At 46.0% G+C, this 23,107-nt stretch overlaps 1 protein-coding gene across 1 annotated transcript in view; it reads left to right on the top strand.

Moving 5' to 3' along the window:
* The first annotated feature begins 14,675 nt into the window (after nucleotides 1–14,675).
* The window catches only part of Arhgef4 (Rho guanine nucleotide exchange factor 4), a 46,285-nt gene continuing 37,853 nt past the window's right edge, over nucleotides 14,676–23,107 (top strand). Inside the window, exon 1 of the mRNA XM_059244046.1 lies at nucleotides 14,676–14,759. The gene's annotated coding sequence lies outside the window, so the exon portion shown is untranslated. The remainder of the gene's footprint in view (nucleotides 14,760–23,107) is intronic.

The following is a 23,107-nucleotide window of genomic DNA, read 5'->3' as shown; positions in this document are numbered from 1 at the left end:
TCTCAGCTTTCTGCTGCCATGCCTTCCCAGCCATTGTGGGCATTGATCCTTCCAGAACCATAAGTCAAAATAAACTCTTCCTTAAGTTGTCTTTGTTCGTAGCATTTTGTCACAGCAACAACAACAACAAAAAATAACTAATGCAGTACCATTTTCAAAAGCCCTATAGGAGTGTGGTCCTTCAGTTTGTTCTTGTTCAATATTTTTTCAGCTATCCTGTACCTTTTTTAATCTTTCCATGGGTATTTCCAGTTAGCCTGTGAAGTAGTTTAGGAAAATCTGAAATCTTGACAATATGGAATCTTCCCGTTTACAGGTAGGAAGCCAAGCCAAGAACTTCCCGCGAGACACCAACTGCAGCACCTATACATCTTTGTAAAATCCATTTGTTCTTGCTTTTGAGATCAACGTTCTGAGTATTTACACTTCATTTAAAAAGATTACATCTATTTATGTATTTTATGTGTGTACCTCTGCATGCGCTTGCCATGGCATGTGTATGGAGGTCAGAGAACAACTCACAGGGGTCTTTCTCTCCGTCCACCATGTGGACCCCAGGGATCAAACTCAGGTGTTTGGGTTTGGTAGTAAACAGCTTTATCAGCTGAACCATCTCAAGGCCAGAATTCTTCATTTCTTGGTGTTTCCAAAATATACTAAGCTCTCCCAGCCTGCTAGAAAGCGTGACTTTCCCTTTCTAGTCTGTGAAGCTGGGAACCTGTGAGGCGAGCATTTCCGGGAAGGCTTTATAGATGCCCTCCATAAAGTCTGCTAGAGTGGCTTACACCCACCCGGGTGCTTTTGCTTAACAGAGCATCATTCTCAAATACACTGTTTCAGCTTGGGTTGTGTATTCAGTGTCTTCCATAGATGTCTTCTTAACAAGGAGAACATGACTGTTTTTTAAACATCTTATTAGTGTGTGTCAATCATACATCACAGTGGATTTCATTATATTTTTATGCACATGGACAATGTCTTCAGTCGTATTCATCTCGTTACCTACTCTCTTTTGTTCATCCCCTACTTCCGTTATCCCCATCTTTCTAATTAGCCTTCTTTCTACTTTCATGACTTTGTGTGTGTGTGTGTGTGTGTGTGTGTGTGTGTGTGTGTGTGTGTGACCAACCTGATGGGTTTAAGGTTGCTTACAAGAGGGCCGGCTGGTGAGCTGTGCATAGCACTGAAGAAAACATTCACCCTTCCCCCAGCTACCATTCACTATATACAGGTCCTTGGGGAGATGTGAGGACTCACGAGGGAAGACAGATTTCTTACTGAACCTATAATTATGTTTTCACAAAGCTCAGACTAGTCAAGAAGAATTCTCAAATTCTGGGTTGGGGGTGATAAAGAAGAGAGAAAATGTATCACCTAAGTATCAAATACTGGTTTCCATTTACAAAAGCAAGGTCTGAATGGCTGTTTGTGAGTTAAAGATAATTCATTTTTAAAATGAGCTCTTTGTGTATTCAGAAACACTGTGTTGAAATGTCAAGAGTGTTCTAAATAAAAACCAGGGTCATCCTTTCTCAGCTCATTGGTTTTCTTCGTGCGTATGCATAGGGGTGGAGTGCGTATGTGAGCATGTGTGTGCAGGCGCACATGCCCGGCCAGAGGACTATTGCCTCTTTCTTACTCCTTTGAGACAGGGTCTCTCACTGAATCCCGAGCTAGGAGGGCCAAGCCAGCCCCACAGTCCCCTTGATACTGCCCCCACATGGCACCATGCCTGTTTTTTTTTTTTAATGTGAGTGCTAGGGAACTGAACTCAGGTCCTCATGCTTACACAGCAAATGCTCTTATGCACTGAGCCGTCTCTTCAACCCTGTCATTTGGTCTTCTTTAATTCTTACTCAGCCCCATCCTGCTTGCAGCCATCAATTTTCCGCTAGAATTCTCCAATTCCTAGCTTAGTTAGAAGCCTGCACCTGAAAACCCCTGGCAGGATCCTTTTCACGTAACTCTGAGCCCATCTTCTTGTGGAAGAATCAACGTCTAAGCTGGCAGCTGAAGCCTCAATGAGACGACAGCAAGGAAGTTGTTTTATGAATGAGGCATGAAGGATGTCAGTGGCTGGAATGAACTTGTTAGTCATTGTAGCCGTCTGAGAGAGAAGAGTCCCTCACTGGTTCATGGGTTTGAACTCTTTTTTTATTTGGTTTTTCGAGACAGGGTTTCTCTGTGTAGCTTTGCACCTTTCCTGGATCTCGCTCTGTAGACCAGGCTGGCCTCGAACTCATAAAGATCCACCTGGCTCTGCCTCCCAAGTGCTGGGATTAAAGGCCTGCACCACCACCACCCGGCTGGGTTTGAACTCTTGATCTCCAAACCTTCTTGGGAAGGGTTTGGAACCTGTAGGATGTGAAACCTTACCAGAGGAAGTACGTCACTGGTGGATGAGCTTTGAGGTTGCATAGTTTTGCCCTGCTCCCTGTTCCTTCTCCCTGACAGCTTCCCACTCTTGCTGCCATGTTTTCCCTGGGTGTGGTTGTGATGAACTCTCTCTGGAACCGTAAGCCAAAACGAACCCTTTCTTCCCTACCTTGCTTTGGTCAGAGTATTTTATCACAACAACAGAAAAACAATGAATACAATTGTGAATTTCAAATGGAAAGTTCTGAAGCAAGTTAAACCATGCTATGTCATGTAAGTACATACATGGTCAGGACACACTAACATGATGTGAAGGGCAGCTGTAGATTTCAGGAGGATGGAGTGAGGCTGAACAACTGTGTGCCATCGCAATCTCTAGGGAAGTGACGGGAACTCACTGTGGTAAACCACTTAGTGTTAAAAAGCCAGACTCAAGTTTAAAGAGGCCAAGCTGAGACCCAGCTAGTATTTTGCAAGTGAGTGACATGATGGTTGATGATCCCATTCCTTTATTTGAGGCCCATACAGCAGCACCAGGACTCTGGCAAGTGACATCGTATCTCATGGACAGCCAGGACACCTCCATGTGTCCAGGAAACACACTAGATTGTATAGTTCCTGAAATATTGATCACTTTACCCATCCAGCTTTATCCCAGGAAAAGCTAAGCATCTTTTCCCAGGCCATTCATCAAGAGTAGCACTTCACACAAATTTCAGCATTGGTTTTCTGTACAGGGTAAAAGATTAAATACTTTATGACTCTCCATAGGTCTTCTGGGAAAATCTCAAAGACAGGGTACAAAAGTTGTCATTTAGTACTTCGTCTTTATTAAAAGTTGTCAAGTTTGAACACTGATTGAGATAGGGTCAGGAGTGACCAAGAATGCTCAACTGCCGTGTGTGTGTGTGTGTGTGTGTGTGTGTGTGTGTGTGTGTGTTGTGTGATTGTGTATAGCAATATATGCACCTCTGCACGTGCAGGAGCCAGAGGAAGATGTTGCATGCCCTGCTGTATGGCTTCCTGCTGTATTCCCTTGAGACAGGGTCTCTCACTGAACCAAGAGCTAGGCTGGCAGCCAACAAAACTCATTGGTCCTCCTGTCTCTGTACCCAGGGTACTGCTAAGATAGGCTCATGCATAGCTTTTTATGTGCATGCTAGGGATTCAAACTCATATCTTCATACGCAGCAACCACACTTACTCACCCAGTCATCACCTTGTTTACCTATTTAACCAACTTGACAATAAAATATTTTAAATAAATGTGGTTGTTGTAAAGGATCTTGACTCTTTCCTAAGTCAGGAACTTCTAGGGTTATTTTTGCTTATTTGTTTGTTTGTTTTAATTATAAAGAGCATAACAAGATCAACATAGAGCCAAGAGATGATTCTGAATTTTTGGTGTCTGAGATTATTAAACAGAAAGTAACAGCAATTTACCACTGCATATTAGGAACAGAGAAATTCTACTTTTAACAGAGCAAAAGTCAAATTCTTTCATTTGAAACCAATATAGCATTTAATACTAAATATTAAATATTAATACTAAATAAATACTAAGTATAATTTTTTTCAAAACGTTACTTACAAACTCACTAAGCTGGCAGTGATTGTACATACCTGCAATCCCAGCACTTAAAGCTGAAGCAAGAAGACAGTGGCAAGTTCAAGGCCAGCCTGGGCATTAGTGACATCCTGCCTAAATAAATGAATGATAAATAAATACTCATCGAGCTGTGGGCAGCTATGAGCATAATAAATAATTCTCTGGAGAGAATTATACAACTTTCATGTTTCTGCAGCTGTCACAGTACATCTCAAAGTAAAAAAAAGGTAAAGACATTCATTAACCGACTTAACACACAGCCTGCCTACAACACTCAGACAGTGGAAAGAGTGTGGGAAAAAATATGGTTAGTAATTAGCAGCTCAGGATTTTATCTTTGAAATGACCTTGGCATCTGTTCAGTATTCATTAGTTAGCACAGAGTTTTAATTTACCTGAAAATTGCAGAAATTATCTTCCAAGTTGCCTTTCTACCTCACTGTGGAAGGTTTGCCAGAATGATGATTCAGTTTGATTAAACATAAATATTCATTTTATAATCATAAGCATGAATTCTAGCTTATTCCATCAGAAAGCCCATATAACTTTAAGAAGGACATATGCACGTAGAATAAAAATCTATAAATATGTTCATCACTAGTAAACCAGAGATGAGCTGGAGAGGTGGCTGCACAAGCTTGAGTAACTGAATTCAAATCCCTAGCATCCCCATAAAAGACAAGTGTAGTGGCACATACCTGTAACCCTAGCACTGGGAGCAGGGAGAGAGAGGTGGATCCCTGTCTTAGGGTTTCTACTGCTACTATGAAACACCATGACCAAAGCAAGTTGGGGAAGGAAGACTTTAATTGGCTTACACTTCCACATTACTGTTCATCATAAAGTCAGGACAGGAACTCAAACCTGGAGGCAGGAGCTGATGCAGAGGCCATGGAGGGTGCTGCTTACTGGCTTGCTCCCCATTGCTTGTTCAACCTGCTTTTCTTATAGAACCCGGGTCCACCAGTCCAGGAATAGCAGTACTCACAATAGGCTGGACCCTCCCATATCAATCACTAATTAAGAAAAAGCCCTACAAGTTTGCATACAGACAGATCTTATGGAGGCATTTTCTCAGTTGAGATTCCCTCCTCTTTGATGACCCTAGCTTGTATCGGGTTGACATAAAACTAGCCAACACAATCCCTAAAGTTTGCTGGCCAGACAGTCTAGCCGTTTGGTGAACAGATTCAGTGAGAGGCCCTGTCTGGAAAAGAAGGGCCGAGAGCAGTAGCAGAAGAGACCCACCATCAACCTCTGGCCTCCACATGCACACACAAACACATACACACACACACATATACTATATACATACACACAAAAATAACAACATACAGCAGTATTTGTTAAACTGACAATTAAACTAGTCTTTTAATCAACATTTTAAGTAAACTGTGTGACCACAAAGTGATTAAATTTTTCAAGTTATTTCTTGCACACTTTTTCTGTTTTGTTTTGTTTTCCCTGCTTAGTCATTTGAAGATCAATATCCTTAACTCCTGGTAATTTTAAGAATATTCACTTTGCCTGAGTGCTTGTTTATCTGCACACCACTTGGAACAGTGTGCCTGTGAGGGATTTTATATCAAATTTGGGGATACTACCTGGAATGAGGAAGTTGCTCCACCACTGTTCACTGGGAGGAAGAAGCCTTGCTGAATTGCAGACATGTAAACAACAGTCACAGAAAGTATGTGGCTTCAGTGTAGTCTCAACTGCAGCCCCTCTGTGAACACAGAATGCTCACCTATCTGGATAGCTTTTCCTGGTAGGCACAAGACTGTTCATTGATTTGCACTCTAGACAGACAAATGGAAACAACTCAAACTCTGGATTCTCTGCATCTTTCACTTGATAAGAACGTGTCTGTGAACAACTGTTCTGTTCATAGAGATCACCAGCCGTTCAGGACACAAATCCAAAAGAAGTCCAATAGCTGTGTGCTTGGAAGGCCCCAGGACCTGAGTCCGGAACACAGGACAGGATGGGCACAGCCAGGAGCAAAGAGGCCGTTACCTGAGGGCTGCAGACGGGTCTGAAGGTGTGTGTGTGTGGCAGGGTCTCCTGTACCAGCGCTGAGCTTGCACCCTCCTGCCTCTGCCTCCCAAGTGCTTTTATGACAGGCAGTTTTCACCATTCCTGGGAATGTTAGTCCGCAAGGGGTCATACCATTAAAGAAAACTTACTTTTCCCTCTCCCATCTGCTGTCAGATGTCAATCAGCTAAGGGATTGTGTTTCCATCTGTCCTCCATATTGGGATTTTTTTTTTCCTGCCTTGAGCTTAAGCAGGTCTGGTGCATGCTCACAATCACTGTGTATTTTTATGTGCAGCTTCCCTGGTATATCCAGGAAACATTCTTTCCTTGAATTCCTCTACCACCTATGGCTCTTCAGATCTTTGTACCCACTTTTCTGCAAAGAATCTCTCCTCTTGGGAGGAGAAATGTAGTATAGATGTCCCGTTTAGGGCTGAACACCCCAGAGTCTATTATTCTCTGCACATTGACCAGATATGGGTCTGTGTGTTAGTTGCCAGATGCAGGAAGCTTCTCTGATGAGGGTTGAGAAATGTGCTGGTCTATGGGTAGAGCAGTAAGTCATTAGGAGTCATTTTAATACTATGTGCATTTGTCACAGTAATAGTGGTAGATTCTCCCCTGGGGTCTCTGACCTGTCTAGCCATGAGTTCGTGACCCTCTTAATGGTGCCAGGTATGGCTTTCATCTCGTGGAGTGAGCCTTAAATCCAATCAGAAAGCGTTGTTACTCACATAACATTCACGTCATTATTACACCCGTGGGTATCTCTAGCCAGGCCGGTCATTGTTCTAGCTCATAGTGCTCACAATTGGGTGAGACTGATGATTACTTCTGTCCTCCAGTGACATGATTGCATCTCCTAGCACCATGAAAGCTAGTCAGTAGGGCTGAACCTTTCAGGTTAGTACCCACTTGAGTTTTCCATGTTTATGAGTCAAGTCATCTGTGGCGTCTTCAGCCTTAGGGTCTTATTGTCAAGGTCTGGAAAATAACTGAGAGTAATGGCAATAGCCTTATGGTGTTTGGGAGTCTATGGGACCTGTCTTAGTCCCTGTTCTGTGGCTGTGAAGAGACACCAGGACCACAGCAACTCTTACAAAGGAAAGCATTTAATTGAGGCTTGCTTATAGTTTCAGAAGCGTGGTCCATTGTCTTCATGACAGGGAGCCTGGTGGCAGGCATGGCAGGTATAGTCCCAGAGAAGTAGTTGAGAGCTTTATCCTGATCTGCAGAGAGAGAGAGAGAGAGAGAGAGAGAGAGAGAGAGAGAGAACGAGAGAGAGAACGAGAGAGAGAGAGAGAGAGAGAGAGAACGAGAGAGAGCGAGAGCGCCTGGGCATGGCATGGGCTTCTGAAACCTCAAAGCCCTCCCCCAGTGACACACTTCCTCCAACAAGGCCACACCTCTTAATCCTTCTAATCTTTTCACATAATGCTACTTCTGGTAACTGAGCATTCAAACATATGAGCCTATGGGGGTCATTCTTATTCAAACCACCACAAGACCCCCTGACCAACAGCTACAAAATTATGTAACCCAATCCTAGTACTAAAGTTTTTATTTGCTAGCATGTGGTATCTAGTTTGGGGGTATTTCCCCTCCTTATAGGGAGACTCATATAGGTTGTGTGTGTATGTGTATTTTAGGAAATTACTACAGTAGTAAGTTTCCATATAAATGCCAACTTTTCCCTCTGTTGATTTTCTGCTTTTAATTTCACGAATGTCTTTTGTGGGGGGTGTTGCATGAAGATGTGTTTGAGTATACATGCTTATGCAGGCACATGTGGAGGGCACAGACTGATATCAGGTATCTCTTTTATTTTTTACTTTTTTTTTTTTTTTTGATTTTTTCAAGACAGAGTTTCTCTGTGTAGTTTTGCGCCTTTCGTGGAACTCACTTTGTAGACCAGGCTGGCCTTGAACTCAGAGAGATCCGCCTGCCTTTGCCTCCCGAGTGCTGGGATTAAAGGCGTGTGCCACCACTGCCTGGTATCTCTTTTATTTCTTACTGTCTTATTGAGACAGAGTTTCTCACCGAACCCAGACCTTAATGATTCAGCAAGGCTGGCTGACCAGTGAACCCCAGAGAACCACTGTCTTCTCTTCCCGCCGCTGGTCCACGCTGCCATGCCTGACTTTGTATGTGGGTGCTAGGAATCGGAATTTAGGCTCCCATCTTGTGCAGCAAGCGCCTTACCCACTGAGCATTCCTCCCAGCCCTAGTTTTACTGACCTCTTTTTTTTTTTTCTTTGTAACGTTTATTGCTTTCTGTATTCCTCCTTCTTTGGGTTTGTTTGGTACTCCTCTGGTTTCCCAGTATTGGTGAAATTATTAAGGCCACTCCACATAGTTAAAAGGGAGGTTTATTTTGTGGGGTAACTTACAAGTGAAGGGATAGTTTACAGGGTCTGGGAAAGGCGTGGTGCAGTCCGGCGGTGTTCTCTGGAGAACTCGGTCTACCTCCAGTGTCCAGGGTCCAGGAACCAAGAGGGCCCTCCCTTGGCCCCGCCTTGTAGGCGTGACAGTTACCAAAGCCTCAATGGGGGTTAGAACTTCTAGATCAAAGCTGGAATGACTACCCACTACATCCCAGTATGTGGATATAGACAGTTGATTCCAAACCTTTCATCTCATGTAAAAATGCTGGAATGGTGCCATGTGCTTATCATCCCAGTGCTGGGGAGGCAGAGGCAAAGGATCCCTGGGTTTTGCTGGCCAGCCACCCTAACCTAATGGCGAGCTCCAGGACCATGAAAGACCCTGTCTAAAAAGACAAGGTGTGCAACTCCTGCTCCTGAGGAGTGATGCCTAAGACTGGCCAATACACACATGCATTTGCACACATGCCTGCAAATACATGTACATACATATTAACCCTCTGCACATACATAAAATAACTAGGCTGCACTGTATGTCTGTGTGTGTCTGTGTGTGGTGTGGTCGATCGCATGTGTAGTATAGTCTCTTGCTTCTAGCACTATGGTGAACAGAATAACCCAAGATTAGAGAAGCTGGAGAGATGGCTCAGCATTTGAAAACCCTGTTGTTGTTACAAACTGGTTGCCAGCACCCACACTGGTTGGTTTGCCACCTCCCATAACTTCAGCTCTGGAGGATTCCATGCTCTCATCTGGCCCCTGCAGGCATCATTGAGAACATGCTTATATATACAGATCTGCGTAAATTTAAAAATCAAAATAAACCTTTTGTGATACCTGCTGGGAAATGGAAAATCAGTTTTCTCCAATGGAATGTCACTGTGCGTGTCAACCACACTCCAGGGCCAGTACCATGCCCATGGGCAGTTGGTCAACACAAAACAGATTCTGTGGGATAGTGTGTGTGTGTGTGTGTGTGTGCATGTGCATGCTTTTTGCTTTGTTTGGGGGTTTTGTTTTGTTTGGAGGTTTTTTTTGTCTTATGTGGGTTTTTTTCTTTTTTTTTTTAGTTTGCCTGTTTTGATTTTTTGTTGTTGTTTTCCTGTTTGGGGGGGGAGAGAGAGAGAGAGAGAGAGAGAGAGAGAGAGAGAGAGAGAGAGAGAGAATAAACATTATGTTTTTTGGTTAGAAGGAATTGGAGGAGGGGAAGAATATGATCAAGTTGTATTGTATGAGAATTTTTTAACAAATTTTTTGAAAAATCAAAATGAATATTTCGATCAAGCAAAAAGAAACACCACAATAAGGGGTTGTGGTAATGCCAGGGTTGGTGCTGCAGGCCTGTAATTCTAGTTATTCAGGAAATAGAGGCTGAGAGAACACTGACGTCTGCTTGGACTACACAGTGAGTGGGAGGCCAGCCTGGGCCCTTTAGGGAGACCCTGACTCAAAATAAAAAGCAAATAGAGAGCTGTGGCTGAGGAGGAGGAGGAGGATGCTTGCCTCATGCCCAGTGCCCAGTACAGCAGGGGGAAAGCATCATCTCCACACGACATGCTGCTCTGTGGTCAACATTGCTCATGAGCAGAAGGAAACCACTCGAGAGTAACACGGAAACACATACAAGGAAATACAGAAGCAGTGGCATGCTTTATCAGCGTTATCCAGCACGGTGTAGTCTGTGATCCTTTTGATAGAGTCTGTCAATTGAGCATCAAAGTGGGTCACCACAAACTTCAAGTGACACATTGAGCTCCGGCTCTTATCACAGTGGCTACGGCAGTGTCCCTGGGCAAAGGGAGATTTCAGCTCCATGACGATTTCACAGGACTACCATGATACCTGCAGTGTGCTCTGTGACTAAGGCATTCTCTTACTGTGTGTCCGGTGTCTGCGTTACTTTTCTGTTGCTGTGAAGACACACCTTGGCAAAAGAAACCATGGACAGAAGAAAGGGCTTATTGGTCCACAGTTCCAGGGTACAGTGCAGCCTGGCGTGGAAGTCATGGTATGGGAGTTTGAGGAGGAAGCTAGTCACATGACACCTGCAGTTGGGAGGGAGAGAGCGATGAATACCAAAGTTCAGATTGCCTTGTCCTTTGTATTCATTCCAGGACCCCAAACCAAAGAATGCCACTGCCCTCATTTAAGGTAGGGTGTCCCTCCTCAATTAGCCTAATCAAGATAATCCCTCAGAGGCATGCTTTAGGTAATTCTAGGTCTTGTCGAGCTGACAGTCAGTGTTAACCATCACAACTGGTAATGGTCTAGCCTCAAACCCCTCACTGCAACTGTAGGCACTGTAGTCCTTGTGGTCTGCTCTGACTAAGACATTCCCATAGAGTATGTGACTGGTAATGGTCTAACCTCAAACCCCTCACTGTAACTGTAGGCACTGTAGTCCTTGTGGTCTGCTCTGACTAAGACATTCCCATAGAGTATGTGACTGGTAATGGTCTAACCTCAAACCCCTCACTGTAACTGTAGGCACTGTAGTCCTTGTGGTCTGCTCTGACTAAGACATTCCCATAGAGTATGTGACTGGTAATGGTCTAACCTCAAACCCCTCACTGCAACTGTAGGCACTGTAGTCCTTGTGGTCTGCTCTGACTAAGACATTCCCATAGAGTATGTGACTGGTAATGGTCTAACCTCAAACCCCTCACTGCAACTGTAGGCACTGTAGTCCTTGTGGTCTGCTCTGACTAAGACATTCCCATAGAGTATGTGACTGGTAATGGTCTAACCTCAAACCCCTCACTGCAACTGTAGGCATTGTAGTCCTTGTGGTCTGCTCTAAGACATTCCCATAGAGTATGTGACTGGTAATGGTCTAACCTCAAACCCCTCATGACAACAGTGCAGGAAGAAGGCAGAAGTGCTGATGTTTCCGCTGTCCCTTTGTTCCTATAGGACAGAACAGCACCAGGCAAAGGTCAGATATATCTGTAGAGAGGGGCATGTTCTCCCTGCTGAGGGTGCTCTGAACAAAGGCTTCCCGCCATTTTATGGGACCAGGGGAGGGAATGCAGGCAGCAAAGCACAGGGGACTGGAGGGGGTGCTGGCATTTAAGGCTCTCTCTATCTTCTGGATGTGATCTTATAGAGATACCTAAGGAAGAAAGACCACCACGCCAAAGCCCCAGGCAGAGAAGCCCCTGTAGGTGGCACCTCTGCCAGGAGTGCAGAGCTATATAAGAGCCCAGCTGGCCAGGTCTGAGCCTTGGCAAGTCACTGTAGGGCAGTGTCCTGGTTATATACCAAGCATGGTGTGGGAGGGAAGCAAGAGAGAGAGAGACTTCAACAATGTGTTGGCATTACCAGGTGGTGGTGTTGGCAGATCAGTGATGGGTTGAGGTTTCCCAGGGAACAGACCTGACGGAACCAGAGTGGAGGGTGTGTTAAAGCTCTGTCTGTGAGCCAGAGAGAAGGAATCCCACAGCACAAAGGGAGAAGCTTAGCCAAGGCCTAAGGCCAGCTCCCCAGGGTGCCACAGTGGTAGAATGGCCCCCCAGAGTTGCCTCTGTCTTCATTACTGTTTTATGAGCTGTAAAGAGACACCAAGGCAACTTATGTAAGAAAACATTTCATTGGAGGCTTGCTTACAGTTTCAGAGGGTTAGTCCAAGATCATCTTGACGGAGAGTAGGGAGCCAGGCAGGCATGGCATTGGAACAGTAGCTGAGAGTTTACATCCTGATCTGTAGACAGGAGGCAGACAGCAAGCCAGACTGGGCCAGTTGTGGGCTTTTCAGACCTCAAACCCACCCCCTAATGACACACCTTCTCCAACAGGGCCCCACGTCCTAATCCTTCCAGTTCACCGACTGGGAAACAAGCATTCAAGTATGTGAGCCCATGGGTCCCATCTTTCTCCGTCCCCATCAGATGCAGACCATGACGGGAAGTGGATCCTAGTGAAGCCTGGCCACCACAGCTTCACAGCAGCCAGCCCTCCCCAAAGGGGCCCAAGGAGCCTCAAAGAGAGTGCAGAGCTCCTAGGGTTTGAGTTGGAAGCCTGAGGGGTGGAGACGCTCACTGAGACATGTAGTCAGGACCAGCAAGCTGTGGGAGGACAGTGCCAAGCTTTGCTTGGTTGTGTTGACAGTGTGTGATGTGATTGTCCCTTGGGATTGACTTAATCATCCCTCTTCTTCCTCCTTTGCCCCTTCTTCCTCTTCTTTCCTTTTCCCCTCTTTCTTCTCCTTCCTCTCCCCTTTCCCCTCCCCCTTCTTCCTTTTCCTCTTTTCTACCTTTCTTTTCCTGTCTCTTAACGGCTGCCCTCAACCTTACTAGATAGCCAAGGATGACCGTGAACTTTTATTCTCCTACCCCTACCTCCTGAGTGCTGGTGTCACAGGTGGGTACTGCCACACCTAGTCTCATGGAGCACTGGGGATCAAATCCAAGGTTTCGTGTATGCTAAACAGTCAACCCACCAACTGAGCCAAATCCCAAGCCCTCACCCTCTTCTCCCCGGGTCATCGGGAAGAGCTGACTCTGCTCATCTGTTTTAAGTGTTGTGTGTTTCATGGCACTCTAACAACTTCAGACCTTGCTAGAGGGGGCTAATTCTTAGAGACAGCAAGTATCCACCACAGCACATAACTCCATGCAAATCAACCAGCTTACGACCTGTGCCCCAACCCACTCCCTTGGTGGAGTCCACTTGTGCTGAGCCTGTCCTTCTGTCCCAAGGACTCTACAGCAAAATTTCAGACTTCTAGAGAGCCCTTATGGCTCACAGCCCACTGACATGATCAGACAAGACCATATTAACGGGCCTACCCTACCCAACCTCGCCTTTCTAAGGATGCTTCTTCCTTGCATTATCCCACACTTGTCTTCTTTCTCATGTGGTCCTTAGCAGCATCCCTTGTCTCCTGTTTGAGGGGTGTAGAGTATATGACAGCCATTGACTTCGTGACAGTCATTTCTGTGTCTACTAACCTATGTTCTTACCACCCCTGCTTAAAACAAAACAAAAAACCTGGATGAGAGCTGGGTGTGTGAGTACAGTGGTACTCCACTGTAACCTGAACATAGCAAGTTCCAGACCAGCATGAGTCACAAAGTGAAAACTCTGCCTTAAAAAAAGAAAAAGAAAGAAATGCCTGGGTCATTCACAAGCATTGATGACCTTTCATGTAATTGCTCTAGGGATCTTGGCTTCGCAGCCTGGCCCTGGGCCTCTCTCCCTAGAGCACTTCCCCTAGTACTCCACACTGAGGGCACTCCTGCACCACTGAGCCATGACGTAGAGTGGGAGGGGACAGTGGCACATAGAACGACTCTCTCGGTCCTCCTTGCAGCTCTGATTCTGTTTATGGGACTGTCACACGGGGAGGAAGGGACTCGTCTATGGCGTCACTTCACACAGCTTGTTGGTCTAGTCGCTGAGATTTGTCTGTGGCTCTGCCTGATCTCTATGTGTTTTGTCCTGGAACATTGCTGTCTGAGGAAACCTAATGAAATGGGTGCTTAGGGAGTTCGTCCAAGGCAGAGTTTGGAGGTGGAACGAGGGTATGTAACTCGAAGCATGAATCTTCAAGGAGTGTGGTGCTGAGCCTTGTACTAGTGTATCAAAATGGCCGAGGCAGCAGGCTTTACAGAGAGAAGGGGCTTGTTGAGCCAAGTGTGGGTGGTTCAGGGTCCAACACTGGTTAACCCTGTTTGGTTACTGGTGAAAGCAGCAAACAGTAGGGGCACACCATGATGGGAATGCTCAAGTAGAAGAGCTGAGGTCGCCAGGCAGGAAGTCGGAGGAGGGAATCACACAGTCTTTTTAAAGAACCCATCATCCCAGGGCCTCCCACAAGGCCATTTCTCCTAAAGGTTTCACTACTTGCCAACAATATCCCCTGCAGACCATGCCTTCAACAGCAGGGTCCCGGGAGCCTAAGATTAATAGATGAATTAATCTTAGCAGGGGTGTTGAGTGGGGAAAGGGATCCACGAGTCAATACGTTTGAGAATGTAAGTTAAATGGCTTGGCTCCTGTAATATTCTTGCGTGCATTGGAAGGCTCTGAAGATTCATCTGCTCACAGAAATCTTGGGTGAGAGTGCATGTGTCTGAGAACTCTGGGGCACACACGGGGAAATGCTGGACTAGCTCCCTTCATGTTCCCATGCCTCCTTGTGGCTCTCAGCCCAGGGGAAGGAGCAGTTATGCAGGCAGGTGATAGACTCTGACAGGCTTCCTAATGATGCATGAAAATCAGCCAGCAAATGACTCCCTGTGAGAGGAGAGGAAGCGTGGACGCAGCCTCCTTCCAGAAAGGCTCAGCAAAAGAAACACACAGCTCCCTCTGGGCCCAAGAGCCTGATGCATTGAAGGTGAAACACACTGAAGGTAAAATGGGAGGTACAGTAGTTAGGAGGGGAGAAGTCCACAGCAAGGGAGCGATGACGTAAGAAAACAGAAGGACTGCCTGCCACAGAAAGCCAGAAAGTTTTAGTGGTTGTATGTGTATATGTGGTCTGAGGAGGTATGTGTAGTATGTTTGCATGTGTATGTAATAAGTAATGTGTGTGGTGTGCATAGGTTGGTGTGATATAGCTGTGTGGTATAATTGGTATGTGTGTATGCATGTGTGGTATATGTGTGTGCAATGCAAAATGTACAGTATGCAAATGTGTCTGATGCGTGTGCTGTGGGTAGGTGGTAGATGTGATGTATGTGCTGTGTGCATGTGTAATGTATACATGTACATGTGTATAGTATGTGCATGCACATGTAGTGTGTACATGTGTAGGTAATGGGCATGCATATGTGATGTGAATGGGTGATATGTATCTATGACATGCATGTATGTGCAATGTGTGTGATGTTTATATCACATGAATATGTTAGATCTGTGCATAGGTGTGAGTGTGTGTGTGTGTGTGTGTGTGTGTGTGTGTGTGCATGTGTGTGTATGTGTTTCTTGATTTCTCTCTGTCCATGTCTCCACCTTCTCTGGAAAACAGTCACCCAGATCACCTGGGGAAGCTCGCAGTGCACAGGGCCAGCTGTGGAAATCATATCTACCTAGCCAGGCTGTGTCTCCTTCTAACTCCAGAGCCCAGGGGAGGACCTAGGTGCCTTACCGTGTGTGGTCATCTGAAACCCCGTGTGAGCCAGCCAGACTCTGCTCCCAGAGGCATCTGCCACACAGCTTGCTTCATCTTCAAATGCTCCTCACATGGGGAAGGGGAGAAGACAGACTGTAGACAGTGAAGCCCAGACATGCTGCTGAAGCCTTGAAATAGGAGAGGCTCTGTACTGAACAGCACGGGGCTGGCAGTTGGCTGGGAGGAGTGTGAGCCGCATGGGGGTGGGAGTGTGGCTGTTATGTGCACGGGAGGCAGCAAAGGGTTGTTATGGTGACCTCGGGGCAGAGTTTAGGACTTTCTAGCAGCACCCAACAGAGAGTGACGCTCACCTCCAGGGCCATCATTTCATCAGGTCCTCTGCTTCATTCTTTCATTCCATACCGCAGCTAGCTCCAGTCCCACCCCGGAAAACGGGATTTCACAGAGATGAGACGTGAGGGTCAGAGAAAATAAACAGATTTATCTCCAGTCCCCCCCCCCTCCACACACACCCAGGACCTCTTTTGCTGCCACTTTTATAGTCCAGCTGGCTCTAGGACATCTCTCTCTGTCTCTGTCTATCATCAGGAGAACCTCGGGACCTGCACGGAGGCTGGGGAGGTAAAGCTGGAGGTAGCTTGGTCTTCCCTGAATAGCATAGGAATTCAGCATCCTTAAATGTGCTATCATGTCTCTTCCAGCCCAGTGAGCTCTCTGATTTTTCTATTTGATATTGTAACTGCTGCTGCTGGTGGTGGTGGTGATAGTGGCGGTAGTGGGGTGTGTGTGTGTGTGTGTGTGTGTGTGTGTGCACTTGTGTGTGTATGTGTACCCATGAGTGCACTCACGCGGGCAGAGGTCAGAGAAGGATGTCTGGTGTCATGTTTTATTACTTTCCACCAGGTTCCCTTGAGACAGAGTCTCTCACTGAACCTGGCTGGCATCCAGCAAGTCCCAGCAATCCTCCAGTCTCCTCCTCCCATGGCACTGGCATTACAGGAGAAACCGTGTCCAAATTTCATAAGGGCGCTGGGATGCGAACTCAAGTCCTCCTGCCCCTGCAGCTGGCTCCCTCAACCACTGAGCCATCTCCTCTCTCCTTTCCTTCCCACTTCTCTTTCGTTTGTGGTACCCGCCGTGGTACCGCCGTAGGCTCTGTTAGGTGACTGGTAGCAGAGTTGTTGCTTGTAGTCTCGCAGTGGCTCGTTGTAGACACTGACCTTGCTGTAGCCAACATGCATGTTCAGGGAGCAATATAGGGAAGATGTTGGACTTGGTAGCTACACGGACACTGGCCTTGGATCCCAGCCATACCTCTTACTGTGACAATTCGACAAGTGGCCTGATTTCTGCACTCAGACCTCTCATCTGTGAAATCGACATTATAACGTGATACTGGGCGTGCGCGCGAGGTGGCGGGGCGGGGGGGGGGGGGGCTGTCTCATGATTATATGTGTAATGCATCCAATTTCATGCCTGGCATACAGGCGGCAGATAATAATTTCATGGAGTGAGTGGAAGGATTTCCGAGAGAAAGATGAGGCAGATCTGTTTGCTGTGGACGAGGGACTCTGAGTGCCAGTAAGCACCAGGGACCCCTGAGTTTTCCCTGCAGAGCCCCCCTTGTTGATCACCCTGAGGAGGCTCTGCAGGCAGTGCTCTGAGGCAAAGCTGCCCCTGGATGAATGCCTGGGTATGAGCCTACTGTTTGCCTTCCCTGTTTTCCTCCCTGTTCTCTTAAAGAGAGTTCAGGAGTTGTATTGGTGGGAGGCCTGTGTCCTGCAGTGTGCCAGGGTTTGTCTCTGCAGCTTAGCAGTGATAGACACACTTTGTCCCCTCCTCCTGTCCCCACACCACACAGCACCGGTGTGGGCACCACATACATGCTCCTTAGAACCCCTCTGAGGACACTGAAGAGTCAGAGAAGCAAAGGAAAAGGCCTTCTTTGGGGTTAGCTGGGAGGGGAGCCATCACCTGCAGTTAGCTGGTCCAGAGCAGTCCCACTTCCTCTGGAAGCTCTCTGCAGGCCTTGTGGGGTCCTCAGACAGTCCGTTAGGCCCCATCAGTGAGCTCACCAGCTGCCCTGATTTACTGAGGCCAGGCTGTAGAGTATGGGGGTTTCATGTGAGTTTAAGGGTTTGGTAGTGTTGGGAAGATTTTTTTTGTGTGTATTTGGTGCCCTGTGCATGCAGCTCAGGTGAATCAAGATAGGACCATTTCAGATTCTTTGTGTTTTGATTGTAAGTGTTATATCTTTAGTTAAAGAAAATATTCTTTGGAAATTGCATACATGTACACAATGTCTCATGATCATATCCATTCCCCTATTCCCTCCCTCCAACTCCATTTGGAGTGGGTGCCCCCTGCAACGTCATGTCCCCTTCTTTTTGTGTTGTTATAACCCATTGTGTCCCATTTGTGCTGTCCAGATGTTCATGGATGCGGGATCATCTAAAGGGATGTAGGCAGCCTACCAGGAAGCTACCAGGAGTGACTTTTGTCCCCTAGCAACCTTCAGTAGCCCATAGCTCTTCAGTTACGAGGGAACTCAGGAGACACTCCCCTCTGTGTGCTGGAATTTTCCATTGGCTTGACCTTGTACAGGTCTTAGGCAGGCCACCACATCTGCTGTGAGTTTGAGTGGAGCAGCCCTGCCATGTCTGTAGAACAGCATTTAACAGACTTCCTCCCTGTCCTCCGGCTCTCATATTCTTTCTGTCCCCTTAATTTTTCCTAAGCCTTGTGGGGGAAGGTTGATATCATTGCTTTTTCTCAGCACTCTGAACAGTACCCCCTCTTCATGAACCACCCACTGTAGTAGAATGCCTCTCTGACCATGGTTGAGAGCAGCCCAAATCTAGGGATATAGACATAAATATCCAGATAGCAGTTGGACTACCTGACCATTTAGGAAAATAACATCAGTAGGTCCCCCCTTTAGGCCTGTGACTTTTCCCTCCTTAGGTTTTTGACCATGTTTTCAATAGCAGGTCTGAGTTCCCTCCTGTGGAGGAAGCCTCAGATCCAACCAAGAGAGCAGTTGGTTACCACCGTAAACGGTCTTGCCACCAGTACACCGGTGAGCACATCTCACCTCTTAGGTCTCTGTTGTAGCATCCAGGATCCATCACTGGGTAAGACAACAGATGTCTTTTCTTCCCCAGCAGCCTGAATAGCACCTCCTAGCACCGTCAAAGCTAGCCAGCAGGGAGGAATTTTCCTGGCTAGTTTAAGGTCAGTTCCCTTATGTCCTGCAGCCAAAGTCTGTGATGTCTTCAGCACTAGAGTCTTGTCACCTAGTTATGATGGCCAATCAGTATTTTCACCTTAAACCCTTTGAATCCACATCCCCCGTGCAAGGAACTGAAGTGAAGGCTTTTCACAAAGCTTTGTAGCAGTTTGTTTTATTACCTGTTTTTTTTTCCTCTCTAATGTAAACAGACAATATCCAAAATATATAGTACTTTATACTTATCACTGTTCTCTCTCTTTCCCTTAAGTCTGTGGCCAAGGAGAAAGCATTTCTTCTAAACTGTTTAAAGATACCTGTAGCATGTTTATAAAGAGGTATTTTGGGTATGGGCAAGAAGAACAGAAGGGTGTGTTGCACAAACCTGTAATCCAGCACTCTAGAGGCTGGGACAAGGGGAGAGGGGAGGAAGGAGGGGCCCAGCTTGCTGTGAAGTCTGATGCCCTGAGTTTGATCCTTGGGGGCCCACAGGGGGGAAGAAGATAACGGATCCCTGTGTGCTGTCCTCTGACCTCCACTCTCATCCTGTGACATAGACACACCCATACTTACTACCTTCCCATAAATTAAAAAAAAATACAATGTTTATAAAGGTTTTTTTTTTTTAAGAAAATATTTACGGTACTGAAATATGGTCAAACCCAAGGTTGGAGCAGCATAGGCCCAAGTGGAGAACCCACTGGTGTTATTTTCCCAAATGGCCATGTAGTCAAACTCCCTTCTAGATGTCGATATTCATAGACTTGTGCTGCTCTCAGCTTTGGTCAGAGAAAAGCTTCACATCATAGTGGGCAGTGGTTAGTGCAGAGGAGGTATTGTCCAATCTGACACTTCACAAAGCAAGATCCTCTAATTTGTTTGTTAAAGCAGAGATTTAAATCATTTTTGTTAGCTTCTTGGGGTGCATGCCACCCAAGATCTGCAGTTCAACTGTGTTTTGTCTCTTGGTAATAATGAAATTATCATCTTCAATTTGCTAGGACAGTGACCTATAAAAAGCTCCCCCCACACTGACTCTCTCATATGCTGTTAAATGCACAACAAAGACGGTTTCTCCCACTCTCAGCATCCCTTAGTTGCCTGTAGTTCTTTGTGTAGGTTGAGGCCTCCTGGGCTTTCCCCCTTCTGTGCATGTCTACTGTTTTTGTCCATGTTCAACTCATGTTTGGACAGTCATGTCGGTAACACCTTATGGGTGTGTCTGACTTTACTAGGAGACACAGTCTCACAGGAAACTCTGTAATCCTCTGGCCCTTAAAATCTTTCTAACTTGCTGGGTGGTGGTGGTGCACACCTTTAATCCCAGTACTCGGGAGGCAGAGGCAGGCTGATTCTCTGTGAGTTCAAGGCCAGCCTGGTCTATAGAGTGAGTTCCAGGAAAGGCTCCAAAGCTATACAGAGAAACCTTGTCTTGAAAAACCAAAAAACAAACAAACAAACAAACACCTTTCCAACCCCTCTTCCACAATGTTCCTTGAGTCCTAGGTATGGGAATGTTTCCTTTATGTATCCACTAGGACTGGACTCCACAACCCTACATTTTGATCAGTTGTAGTTTTCTGTGGTGGTCTCTGTCTGTTGCAAAGAGAATTTTCCTTGATGAGGGTTGAAGACTACACTTATCTGGGAATAGAAGGACAAATGTTTATAGATTGTTGATAGGGATTAGGCTGGTTTAGTAAATTAGTGGTTGTAGATTCTCCTCCAATAACCACGATTTAGCACTGAGTAGTTAGTTAGGTTTTCAGTACCAGGTATGGTCCCTCTTGTTGAGAGGTCTTAAGTCCAATTAGAGAGCTGTTGGTTACAACCAAGGAATGCACGCCACTGCTGCACCCTTAGGGCTGTCTGACATGCTGGTCATTGATGTGGTCTACAGGCATCATAGTGCATAGAACTGTTGGTTGCCTCCCTCCTTTGGAAACTCACATGTTGCATTCTGGTACCACAAAAGCTAGTCTTTAGCAAGGACACATTCAGGTCAGTTCCAGCTCAGGAGTCTCTGGGCCCTATTTCTGAAAAGCATGGTGCCTTCAGCAATAGGAACTTACCTTCCACCCCTGGGGCGGGGGCAACCAATGGCAATAATAATAGGCTATGTGTTTTGTTCAATACAGTTAGAAGCTTTTCTCTTCTTTTCCCCCCAAATATATTTCATCCACAGATGGTTGGCTTCGGAGATGCAAAACTCATAGATGAGGAGGAGAGGAGTGTTTGGCTTGGGAAGCAGCAGCTGGACTTTTGTCCTCTATTTGGGACCTCAAGGTTGAACACAGAACTGAAGCTTTTACTCAAGACTAGAATCCTCTAACAGTTGTGCTGGGGGTGCAGAAAGGGTACCCAGTTCCACTCAACCCACAGGGACTCTGCTGTCCTGCTGAGAGTTAGAAATCAGGGCCCAGCCGGGGAGTGGTGGCACATGACTTTAATCCCAGCACTCGGGAGGCAGAGCCAGGAGGATCTCTGTGAGTGTGAGGCCAGCCTGGGCTACAGAGTGAGTTCCAGGACAGGCTCCAAAGCTACACAGAGAAACCCTGCCAATAAACAAACAAACAAACAAACAAATAAATAAATCAGGGCCCATGCCTTGCCTTGATTTGGGGTCCAACTTACATCTACTCAGACTATAAATTAGGAATTAACCTAAGAATCATACCCTGTTTCATGATAACCCAGGGAAAGTGAAAAACATTCGCAGTCTAGCTGATGTTGGAGATGGGACTGTACAAAGAGGTAACGCTGAAAAAAATGGATGTTCGTGTCTTTTTCCAGATTGCTAGAAGATGCAGCTCTTCCCCTCACCAGCCACAGTGCCCACTCACGAGACTGCAGAAGCAGACAGAGGGGAAGGCAGAGGGGGAGACACAATGGGGTGATGACACCGAAACCTACTAATTAGCCAGCTGAGTGGAGTCTAGAAGATAATGGAATAATAGAGTATTAAGAATTCTTTACTCAAATAAGCTGCCATTTAAGAGCACAGCTAAAATTAAAATGCTGTTGTTCCTTCTCCTCTCTAACAAAATCTAAAGCCTGCACACTTTCATTCTTAAGGTTTTAAAACTATCATTCAGAATATTTTCTTTTTCGGGCAATGGAGTAGTTCAGTGGTAGACCATATACATAGTGTATGCAAGGCCTTGGGAACCATCCCTACTTCCAAAAATTCTACTTTATTTTGAGTTTTTTTTAAGCTGAGATTACATCATAGAGCCTGCACTATTTGATATAAGTCGAATGTAAGTAAATGCTTTTAATATCTTCCTGGATGATGCATCCACTCTCTCCTCCAACTTACAGACCACAGATGTTATATATTCCCATTGTTCGTGTATTTTTTCTCTGTGTATTTTTTTTATATGTATAGGTGTTTTGCCTGCACGTACATCTGTGCACCCCTGTGTGCCTGGTACCTCAGGAAGCTAAAGGAGGGCATTGGATCCCCTAGAACTGGAGTTGCAAACAGTCGTGAGCCACTACGTGTGTGTTGGGAACAGACCTGTGTCCTCCAGAAGAGCAGCCAGTGCTCCCCAGCATGGAGCTGTCTCCCCAGACCCTCTTTGTCTATTTTAATTCAACGAAACATTATTGCTTTGTAGAGTCCGTGTACCTTTATATTCCCCCCGAGACGTGTATTTTCCTTGTCTTTATTCCTTCCTCCAGCTTGCCTTTCCCATCTGTGATCCTTGACGGTCAGTCAGAATAACCAGGTCTAGTATTTTCTCTGTGGCGAATCTGCTGATGCCAAGTTCTCCCAGACTGTGTGAAAGTAGTTTTTACCTAAATCCTTTCATTTCCTCAGTCTACCTGTTGACATTCATCATCCATGTGTTGGTCCGCTTTCTGTCACTGTGACATATGAACTGAGGTGAACACCTGAAAGGGGGTGAGGTCCGGTTAAGCTTACACTTGCCCTCTGGTTAGTTGGACCTATGGCAAGGCACATCATGGTGGGAACATATGTGCCAGAAAGAGAGGGAGAAGCCAGGGCCAGGGTCCCAGATCCTTGTAGCACCACAGGCTGAGAACCTCGCCTTTAACTCTGGGGGTTTGTGGAACATTTAGGAGCCAGTTTGTAGCAATATTGTTGCTTTGTCGTACAGTTTCTATTGTTCCTGTTTTTTTTTTTTTTTTAAATAAACAGCTGCTGTTTCAATTTTTGCACTTTGGAAGTCAAGTTGTCTCTTCAGACTCTTTGTAGTATATTCTCTTTCCTGTTTGTCTTTAGTATCAATCATATGCTCACCTGTGTTTTTTTTTTTTTAAGATTTATTTATTTATTATGCATGCAGCATTCTGCCAGCACGTATGCCTGCATGCCACAAGAGGGCACCAGATCTCACTATAGATGGTTGTGAGCCACCATGTGGTTGCTG

This window comes from Peromyscus eremicus, chromosome 16_21 (assembly GCF_949786415.1).
Source record: "Peromyscus eremicus chromosome 16_21, PerEre_H2_v1, whole genome shotgun sequence".
NCBI classification, from domain to species: Eukaryota; Metazoa; Chordata; class Mammalia; order Rodentia; family Cricetidae; genus Peromyscus; species Peromyscus eremicus.
Note: the sequence above shows the minus strand (reverse complement) of the source record. Positions and strands in the feature narration are given on the sequence as shown.